The following is a 10,004-nucleotide window of genomic DNA, read 5'->3' on the forward strand; positions in this document are numbered from 1 at the left end:
CATACTTTGAGTACAAATAGTCACCTTCTGATTGGTCAAGCAAGCATAATTAATTTAGCTTTCTGAGCTCGGTTCAAGAGTCTCGTTGTGGGTGACTGCCTTATACTCAGCCTATGTACTTCTTCTTCCATGCAACTTCTCACACTGGTGAACATTTTCAAATCTGAATTTTCCAAGGAGGAACCAGTCAGTCATGGGCAGTTTATTCAGTACTGCTTGGCAATAAAATGGCAGGGATAAGGACTGATACTGCTCTTAATTTCACATTTGGGTTGTCTAGCAGAGTGGTCTGATAGCTTCAGCCAACACCCCCTTTTTGTTCTGGCAATGGTAATATATAATGTGGGGTGTGCATAGTGGTTGGCTAGCCCAGGGTGAGCTTTTCTACTTCCTATAACAAATCAGCAAGTGACTGTTACTGCACTCAGGTAGGCTGGCCATCCATGGGAAACCATGTCTAACCATTTAGACAAATATGCCACTGCTCTGCTTAATCCCAAATTCTGGATCAAGACTCCTTAGCTGATTCCCTGTCGTGGACAAACACATCAAAAAAAGTTTGACAATATCTGGCAGACTGGAGGCTTGTGCAGTTCATAGCTTATGATTAAGAAGAAGGATTGGTGTCATTCTCCATTTCATTCTAATGGCTCATTTTCTGAATTTTGGGGGTTTCAAATAGAGGTTTCACTCTCAGGTTGAAGTTTGGAAACCAAATACAGTAGAAGCTGGAAATTGTAGAGCGTGGCAGAGACGGACAGCCTGGAAAGAGCCCCTCTCTGGTCAGGAAGTAGGCTTCTTTGCCCTATGAAAGTTTAAATCCCAGATCCTTTATAGTTGGTTGAGAAATCTAGGCCCTTTATATGAAGACTCAGTTGGAAAATTTGAAGACAATATAGTATATTTGTGTGAGGTCTCTGTTCTTAGTGGTAATCCAAATGTAATTTACATATTGAAGCAGTGTGCCCTTTGTGATTGGTACATCTCTCAAATCCCTTGCTGGGGGATTTCTTCAAATATGGTTAGGGCATATTTGAATACCTAGGGTAGGACAGTGCAACAGCATTGTTGTTTTACTTGAGGCTCAGGATCCTCCCAATCAAAGGCAAATAGGTCCCAAAACCCAGAGCCCAGCGGGGGTACAGTAGAAATCATCCTTTTAACCTATAACTGTAAACCAGCTATAATCTCCGTCAAGTATGCAAACTGCTGGGTGGATATCTTCCACAGTCTGGTTGATAGCCCTTCAATCCTTCACAAACCAATATTCCCACAAGGAGACTCAAACTGAGCTCAGAAAGCTAAATGAATTGTGCTTGCTTGAGCCCTGCAGCTGGGAACCATTTATACTCAAAGTATGTCTTCTCAGTGGGCTGTGCTCCTAGACTCATCTGGAAGGAGTGAGGACTCATAGCAACATATAACAGGGAAACTGAACATGACAAAGAGATTCTTGGCTATTAAGGACCAAATCAACTTGTATTCAAGGAGTTTTCTTAAGAGGGTCTGGATTCCTCTTTTGGGCAATCCTCTCAAAGGCTGTTGCTTGAAGCTGGGTGTTTGGAAGTCAGGTCAGAGCTTTACATTACATGGAGAGGGTGCTCTCACTCTTCCCTGATTCACCTGCCCTTCTCTCTCTCTCAAGAAATCTTCAGGACTGTCAGCTGGTGTTTCCCTTCCCTGTAGGAGCAGAGCTGCCAGGAAAACACAGGCATTCTCTTGAGGCAGCTGAATTCCCAGTCTTTCAGGGGATAAGGCATTTGTCATCCCAGGTTTGTAATAAAGCCTGCCCCAGTAGAGGTACTGGACAGTCAACATTTGGAGACAAGCTTGTTTTAAATTATTCTCTCTGGGCACTCTAATGGTCAGAGGGGATGTTTTCTCAATGGCTCCACTCAAACAGAGTAGCTAACTCCTGGGTTCGGCAGAAAACCACCACATCCTTTCCCACCTTTAATGTCATCAGGAGCTCCACGGGGGTGATCTTCATGGAGCTTTTGAGGTGTCTTAGAGCCTTGGGATCCCTCATTCTTGGTCACTCTTGGTTATCTGGAGCATTCCATTATAGTCTCCAGACTTTCTGGGAACTGGACCCTCCTTTTTCTAGTGCCCCACTTCATTACAGTAAACACATGAATGGGGTCCCACTGATTGGTGACCTTTCTTACTGGGGATTTGGGGCCCAGGGCTCTTCCTGGGATCTGATGGTGATGACTGCAGTAGAACCCTTCTCTCCTGGCCAATAGCTATGCCATGAGGGTGGTCTGCTCCTTTATCTTATGTTGTTCCTTTTTTCCCCTGAACTTAATTATATCTACTAAAACTTGAAAGTCAATCTCCACCAATTCAGAGATTTTCCCATGCTACTTTCTTTTTTTCTTTTAAGATTTATTTTATTTATTTAAAACACAGAGTTACAGAGAGAGGTAGAGCCAGAGAGAAAGAGAGGTCTTCCATCTGCTGGTTCACTCCCCAAATGACAGCAACGGTCAGAGCTATGCTGATCTGAAGTCAGGAGTCAGTCGCTTCTTCTGGGTCTTCCAAGCAGGTGCAGGGATTCGAGGACTTGGGCTATCTTCCACTGCTTTCCCAGGCCATAGCAGAGAGCTGGATTGGAACAGGAGCAGCCAGGACTCGAACCGGCACCCATATGAGATGCCGGAGCTGCAGGACGCGGGCTTTAACCCACTGTGCCACAGCGCCAGCCCTGGTACTTTCCACTCTTGGAAATTTCTTTTGAACATCAAGTTTGCTTTGCCCACTAAAGCCCGTGCTGACCACGTTGAAGTTAGCAGCACCCTGGGGATGCACGTCAGTATACATCTAAGCGCCTCAGCACTCCTTCCTGAGTAGGCGGAAGGGTCCTCATGTGGCCTTTGCTTCACTTCGTGTTCCTTTCGTTTTGCTGTCTGAGCACTCCTTTTTTATATTATTATTCTTAAGATGTATTTCTTTATTTGACAGAGTGACAAAGAAAGGGAGGCAGAGACAGATATTTATTTCTTTATTTGACAGAGTGACAAAGAAAGGGAGGCAGAGACAGATATCTTCCATCCACTGGTTCACTCCCCAGTTGGCCACACAGCCAGAGCTAGGCCAGACCAAAGCCAGAAGCTCCATTCAGGTATGCCATGTGCATGCCAGGGGCTGACACTTGAGCCATCATCCACTGCTTTCCCAGGTGCACTAGCAGGGAGCTGGATCAGCAGCTGAGCAGCCAGAATTCCAACTAGGTTCAGATATGGGATGCTGGAAAAGCAAGTGGTGGCTTAGCTGGCCACTCCACAACACTGGCCCTGGGACTCCTTTCTTTAAAGGAGGGTGTATTCTCCACACTAGGCCAGCATCAGTAAAGCCCAAGGCTGGGTCAGTTACTCGGAAAATCAGAGCAGCGTGCTGGTGACTTGGGACATCATTCCCCTACAGTCTACCCAGCTCTTTCCTAGCCTGCTGTGAGGAAGGTACTCATGAGCAGAAGGACTTCTACCTGCCTAAGTATACAAGTTGTGAAAAAAACAGAGGCCAATTTCCCCATCTTTGGAAGGTCTTCCCTATGAGTGTGCTATTGTTAAGCTTGAGGTAGAAAAGTGAGCATAAACATTAGAGCATTCCTGACGTTTATGTCACTTGCCATCACCTGCCTTTAGGGAAATGGCTCTCCTCTACGGAGGCAGTACAGAGCACCTCGGCTCTGGGACACTCCAAAACTGGCATCCTGCCAATCCGCAGTGGAACCTCTTTAAAGAAAGGGAAGAGGGGCCAGACTGTGGCATAGCAGGTAAAGCCACCGCCTGCAGTGCCAGCATCCCATGTGGGCACCAGTTCAAGTCCTGGCTGCTCCACTTCCAATCAAGCTCTCTGCTATGGCCTGGGAGAGCAGTGGAGGATGGCCTGAGTCCTTGGGCTCCTGTGTCTGCATAGGGGCCCTGGCACCTGGCTTCCGATCCATGCAGCTCTGGCCATTGCGGCCCGCTGGGGAGCGAACTAGCAGATGAAAGACTTCTTCCTTTCTCTGTGCATCTCCTCTCTCTGTGTAACTCTTTCAAACACATAAATAAATCTTTAAAAAAAAAAAAAAGAGGTTGACAGCTTTGACGGAAGCACAGAAGCAGCAGCGAGAGGAGCCAGGAGCAAGAGGAGCCAGGAGTCACGAGTGGCAACAGCTAGCAGAACTACGGCGAGTGGGATCCCGTTCCACTTCTAGCAGTGCAAGTGTTAAGGGATCCAGGAAGTCTGCAAGGCTTTCCCCTGCAAGGTCTCACTCCAGGGGAGATTCCAGGCGTTCCAGACATAGGCCAGGCCAGATCTGAATCTGGGTCTAGATCTGAGAGAAGCTCTGGACAGCCTTATACAAGTCATGATCTGGGACCAGTTCCCATGCACGATACTGCAGCAGGCCTCACAGTGAGGTTAAGCAGATGGCATGGCCATTCTCCCATGTCTACTCACAGGCGTCTTGTTGGAAATCAGGCAAATCCTGACCCCAACTGTTGTCTTGGAGAATTTGGCTTGAACTTGTACACCGCAGAGATCCAAGACAAATTTTCTCATGGCTATTGTATATGACCAGCAAATTTAACCATTCAAGAGGATTTGCCTTTATTTTGAAAACGTATATGATGCCAAGAAAACTAAAGAGCTTGCCAATAGAATGGAGCTTGATGGGCGTAGAACCAAAGTGGATTTCTCTATAACAAGAAGACCACATACTCCAACACCAGGAATTTACATGGAGAGACCTACATATGGCAATTCACGTTGCCCGGATTACTGTGACACAGGGTATGATCGAGGTTGACAATGGAGACTACCACAGCAGGTCCTAGAGAGGAGGTAGCAGAGGAGGAGCAGGTGGAGGGCTGCTCCAGATAGAATCAGTTACAGAAGGTGGTCACCTTCTCCTTAATGTAGTGATGGAGGGTGCAGATCACATTCCAGATCTCGATCCTACTCACCTGATCACTACTAAACCATGAAGCTGGAAGCTCCAAACCCTGCCCCAGATAGGCTGGGATGTTTTTTGCGGACAATATATTTTTTAAAAAATTTATTTATTTGAAATTCAGATTTACAGAGAGAGGTAGTGAGAGAGAGATCTTCCATCCACTGCTCCACTCCCCAGATGGCCACAACAGCTGGGGGTGGGCCAGATGGAAGCCAGGAACCAGGAGTTTCATCCAGGTCTCCCATGTGGTTGCAGAGGCCTGAGCACTTTGGCCATAGTCCTCTGCTTTCCCTGCACATTAGCAGAGAGCTGGAATGGAAGTGGACAACCAGGACTGGAACTGGGGCCCATGTGGCATGCCAGCATTGCAGGTGGCAGCTTAACCCACTATGCTGTATTACATGCCCCTGTAGACAATATTTTTATCATCTCCTGTTTAAAAAGAGAACAGTGTCTAATGAAGTTGGGTGACTTTTACAGTTTTTATGATGACTACTTTTGGTGGAGTTGAAACGCAAATGCTGTTGTCATTCTGCATTTGTGTAGTTTGGTCCCTTGTCAAAGTTAAGTGGTTTCAGAGAAGTATATTTTGCAAGTATTTTTTTAGTCTAAATGTTGACTGCTGAGAAATTTCTATAGTTCCAAACTTCATTTAAAGGCTTTTCTGTTGAATCCAGTGTATTCCAAAGATTGATGCCTGTGTGTAAATTGCTACCAAATGGCAAAACTTAATGGTAAAGTTTTTTTTTAAAGGGTGGGTTGGGGAAAGAATTGTTCTGCATCAGTCTGAGTAGCTTCTTGACCAAAATGAGCACACTGCTAGGATTCAATGGAGACCATTCCCAGGGAGGAGGAGCAGGCAGGGGTGAAGAAGCCCTTGGTGGTCTGAGGGTATGGGATCACCTTCAGAACCCCTGTAGGGAGGCATCAGAGCTGCCGGGGCACTCAGCAGGGTCAACAGTGAGTCCCTGTCCCCCACACTGGACTCTGGCAAAGCATTTTATCTTTTTGTTTGAATCACATTACATTTCCTTTGCACAGTCTTAATTCTGATATGTTATAAAAACCTGCACCTAAGGCATTTCCCTCTGTCCCCTGCCCCTTGTCTTTTATAGAATAAATCCAATTGCAAAATGTTGCTATAATTCAGGAAGCCATTTTCTGGCCAGATTTCCTGAGCTTCAAGAATGTACCAGAACCAAGCACTGCCACAGAACCATATCATACTCTTTTTTCTTCATGGGCTTATTACTAAAAGTACAAAAAAAAATACTATTATTTTCAGAATACAGTGTAAAGGGCTGCACCCAGGGGTGGACATTAGCCATTTCCCATGATGGCACACTCACAAAAGGACAAAGAAAACTAATATAAACAAACCAACCCACACATAAAGATGAAATGACTGACAAATGAACCAACCAACCATTGAATGACCAAATCTCAAATCACTTTTTTTTTTTTTTTGACAGGCAGAGTGGACAGTGAGAGAGAGAGAGAGAGAAAGGTCTTCCTTTGCCATTGGTTCACCCTCCATGGCTGCTGCGGCCGGCGCTGTGCATTGCAGCCGGCGCACCGCGCTGATCCGATGGCAGGAGCCAGGTGCTTATCCTGCTCTCCCATAGGGTGCAGGGCCCAAGGACCTGGGCCATCCTCCACTGCACTCCCGGGCCACAGCAGAGAGCTGGCCTGGAAGAGGAGCAACTGGGACAGAATCTGGCGCCCCGACCGGGACTAGAACCCGGTGTGCCGGCGCTGCAGGCAGAGGGTTAGCCTATTGAGCCAAGGTGCCGGCCTATATATATATTTCAATAAGTTAGTTTTGAATGAATAAAATGTTATATTTATTGAATAAAAATGAATGTACTAAATCAGTTAGCTTGTATTTATGTGTAATGAATTAAAATTTGTATTCACTATGTTTTTGTTTAATGTATTCTTCTGATTTTGTTAAAATGCTCAATATGTTTTTATTCTCTTAAGCTGCCAATTATAAGTTACAGATCCATGTTTTTCCCAACTATCTCTGATATGAAGGCCCAGAAGCAATAACATCCCTGTGATAGTTTGGCACACCTACTACCTGAATCTTTGTCTCTAGATACTACTGTTTCATAAAAGGAACAACTTTTTAGGGAAAATTATCAGTATTAGTCACAGAGCAGGAAAAGTACAAGATGAGCCTAAAATATTTAATAGTGTCAGAAATACACAAAACTGGAACATGTCCAAAGGATTTTTGGCACAACTGAAAAAAGCCCCAATAAATGAAGTCTGATTTTAAGCAAAAAAAAAAAATATGATTGATAGGTGTGCATTACAATCCATAGAATAAATTAAATATCTATACTGGTAGAAATAAAAACAAGAAGATAACGTAAAAATATTGTTCTTCCTCATAAAATTCTAGTAATTGAAGAAGTGATGGAAAAGAGAAATTGTCTTTAGCCAAATCCCACAGTAATTTTAGAGAAGATGCTAAAATGGGAAGAAAAAGCATGAGAAGCAAGTATCTCCTCACAAGCTACATATCAATTCTTATTTTATTTACTTGACAGGTAGAGTTATGGACTGACAGGGAGAGAGAGAGCGAGAGAGAGGTCTTCCATCCACTGGTTCACTCCCCAAATGGCCTCAAAGGCCAGAGCTGTGCTTATTCGAAGCCAGGAGCCAGGAGCTCTCTCCAGGTCTCCCACGTGGGTGCAGGGGCCCAAGCACCTGGGGAACCTTCTACTGCTTTCTCAGCCCATAGTAGAGAGCTGGACTGGAAGAGGAGCAACCAGGACTAGAACTGGCCCCCATATGGGATGCCGGCACTGCAGGCAGAGGATTAACCTACTGCGCCACAGCACTGGCCCCCAGCTACATATCAATTCTAAAAAGGAATAACTAATACTTTACAATGAAGAAAGCTACAGATGTCAACTTATCAAAATGATCAAAGCTGACATCACCGTTAAGATACATCAACATCATTTACCTCCGGAAAATGACACACTGCGTGCACATTCTCTACAGCACTACTCTTGCAACACCTGAATTTAATCACAAGGAGACATCAAACAAAAGAAAAGGAAAACAAAACAACTACAAAGGAAACAAAAAAAGAAAAAAGAAAATTAAAAAAAAAAAAAAAGGAGACATCCAGCAAACTATACTGAAGGTCATTCTACAAAATAACTGGCTAACACTTCATCAAAGGACCAAAATTCAGACAGGCAAAAAAGAGGGAAGAGAGCGGAAAGACAGAAGAAACATCCCAGATTTAAAGACCAAGGAGAAATGAAACTAATACCACAAGTGATCCTAGATTGGATCCTGGAACCAAAAAGAAGAAAAGCAAAATAGTGAGCCAGAATGAGAATGCCTGAGGCTAGACCCTTAGTGCAGCCCCTGCACCCCTTCTCTGCATTTCCTCTCCAAAACCACAGAGTGCTTTCTCTAAAGAAACTGAAATCAGCTGTCCAGGATGAAACAGAGTAGCTGAAATCAATGTAACACAAAGTAAAAATGTCTTCATTGTGACATGTTCGGGTCCCTTTAGGTAATGTCTAGTAGTGTATGCTCAGCATACAAATCAAAGCCAACCGATTAGCAAGTCCTTCACAAATACAATGAAATCCCAGTGAATCATCCTATTTCTTCATTCTGAAATATAAACCCACGAATGATCAGCAGACATTCGGAGAAAGCTAATAAAATGACAAGGCCAAAAATACACACATAAACCAGAATAAACGGATATTGTCAGTTAAGAAAAAAGAATTTGGGGGAAAAATACAAGTCTTAGTAGCCTCTGAGATAGTCAAAAATATTTCACCCATATAAAGATAGCATACCATAAAGATCAAACGATAGAATGGTGGAGTTATTGTGTACTTGACCTCTCCTATGCCTCATCTCAGTGTCTCAGGCCGGATTTGGTCTCTGTCCTTGGCTGTGGCAAAGGCTTTGCACAGACATCATGTGATGGCCCATCTCCCACCTCTGCACAGGGCTCCTGTGACAGCTCTGAGGGTCCTCTCCCAGCACCCACCCACTCGGGGATGACCTGGCAGCGTGAGCAATAGCAGCTGCTGCTAAGTGTTCCCACCTTCCCTCCTCACAGCTTCCTACTGAATCCCAGTGGGACCGAGTGCAGTGGCTCACGGAGATGAGGACTCGGTAATACACTGTACTGAGCTTCCTCCCTCCCAGTTTGACCCCTCTGTGTCTCCTACAGAGATCCTGTACCCTACGATCACTTCCCAGCACAAACCACTGTGCTCTAATCCCCATCTCACACTCTGCCTCCTGAAGTGCACACACACTGGGACACTTTGTATCACAAGTGGTTCTTTATTTAGTATGTAAAACTTTTACCTCCTTTTTAGTGATCTAAGCTGGCTATAAAGTTCAACAAATATATTTAGACCTCCATAACTTGCCAGTGTCTTGAGTGAATGTCATTTTTTTCATTTGGAATTTCTCAACAGAACACTTTTGTCTCTTATTAATTCTAATCCTATAGAATTAAGCAAAAAATCCCCATAAGTTTCCATGTTTCATATATTTTGAGTTAAAATACCAAAGAAGTAAAATGTACACAGCATTCCCCCCACACACACCATTTCTATTAGCTTCATTTCTAATTTAGGGGCATCTCAAGATGTCCACATGCATAAGTTTCTGAAGAACCTCAAATTTTATTATAAAGCTTCTTTCTCATACACATTGGGGGACTATATATTTTCACTTTGATTGTTTAAACAATACAAGGAAGCTCGTACACTTTAATATTAACATGTTTTATAAAATATATTATTAAAAATAGGCCGAAATTAATGGAGACCCCTAGCATTTGGTCACTGACTGACCAGCCTACATAGAGATTACCTATGCTTGTCATTGTGTTACTCATCACCATTGCCTGATTTGACACTTCACTATGCAACACATATCTCCCCAAGGATGACAAGAGAATGCAAAGATACAAAATTCAAAGCTGATGATTTTGCAAATTTTTTTATTTTGTTTTATTTTTGACAGGCAGAGTGGACAGAAAGAGAGAGAGAGAGAG

The 10,004-nt window shown here is 44.0% G+C and overlaps 1 pseudogene; it reads left to right on the forward strand.

Annotated features, from left to right (window-relative positions):
• The first annotated feature begins 4,437 nt into the window (after window positions 1–4,437).
• On the forward strand, window positions 4,438–4,969 carry LOC100353863 (transformer-2 protein homolog beta pseudogene; annotated as a pseudogene).
• Window positions 4,970–10,004: the final 5,035 nt, after the last annotated feature.

The sequence above is a fragment of the Oryctolagus cuniculus genome, chromosome 8 (genome assembly GCF_051225735.1).
Source record: "Oryctolagus cuniculus isolate XC-2025 breed Fujian yellow rabbit chromosome 8, ASM5122573v1, whole genome shotgun sequence".
NCBI lineage: Eukaryota > Metazoa > Chordata > Mammalia > Lagomorpha > Leporidae > Oryctolagus > Oryctolagus cuniculus.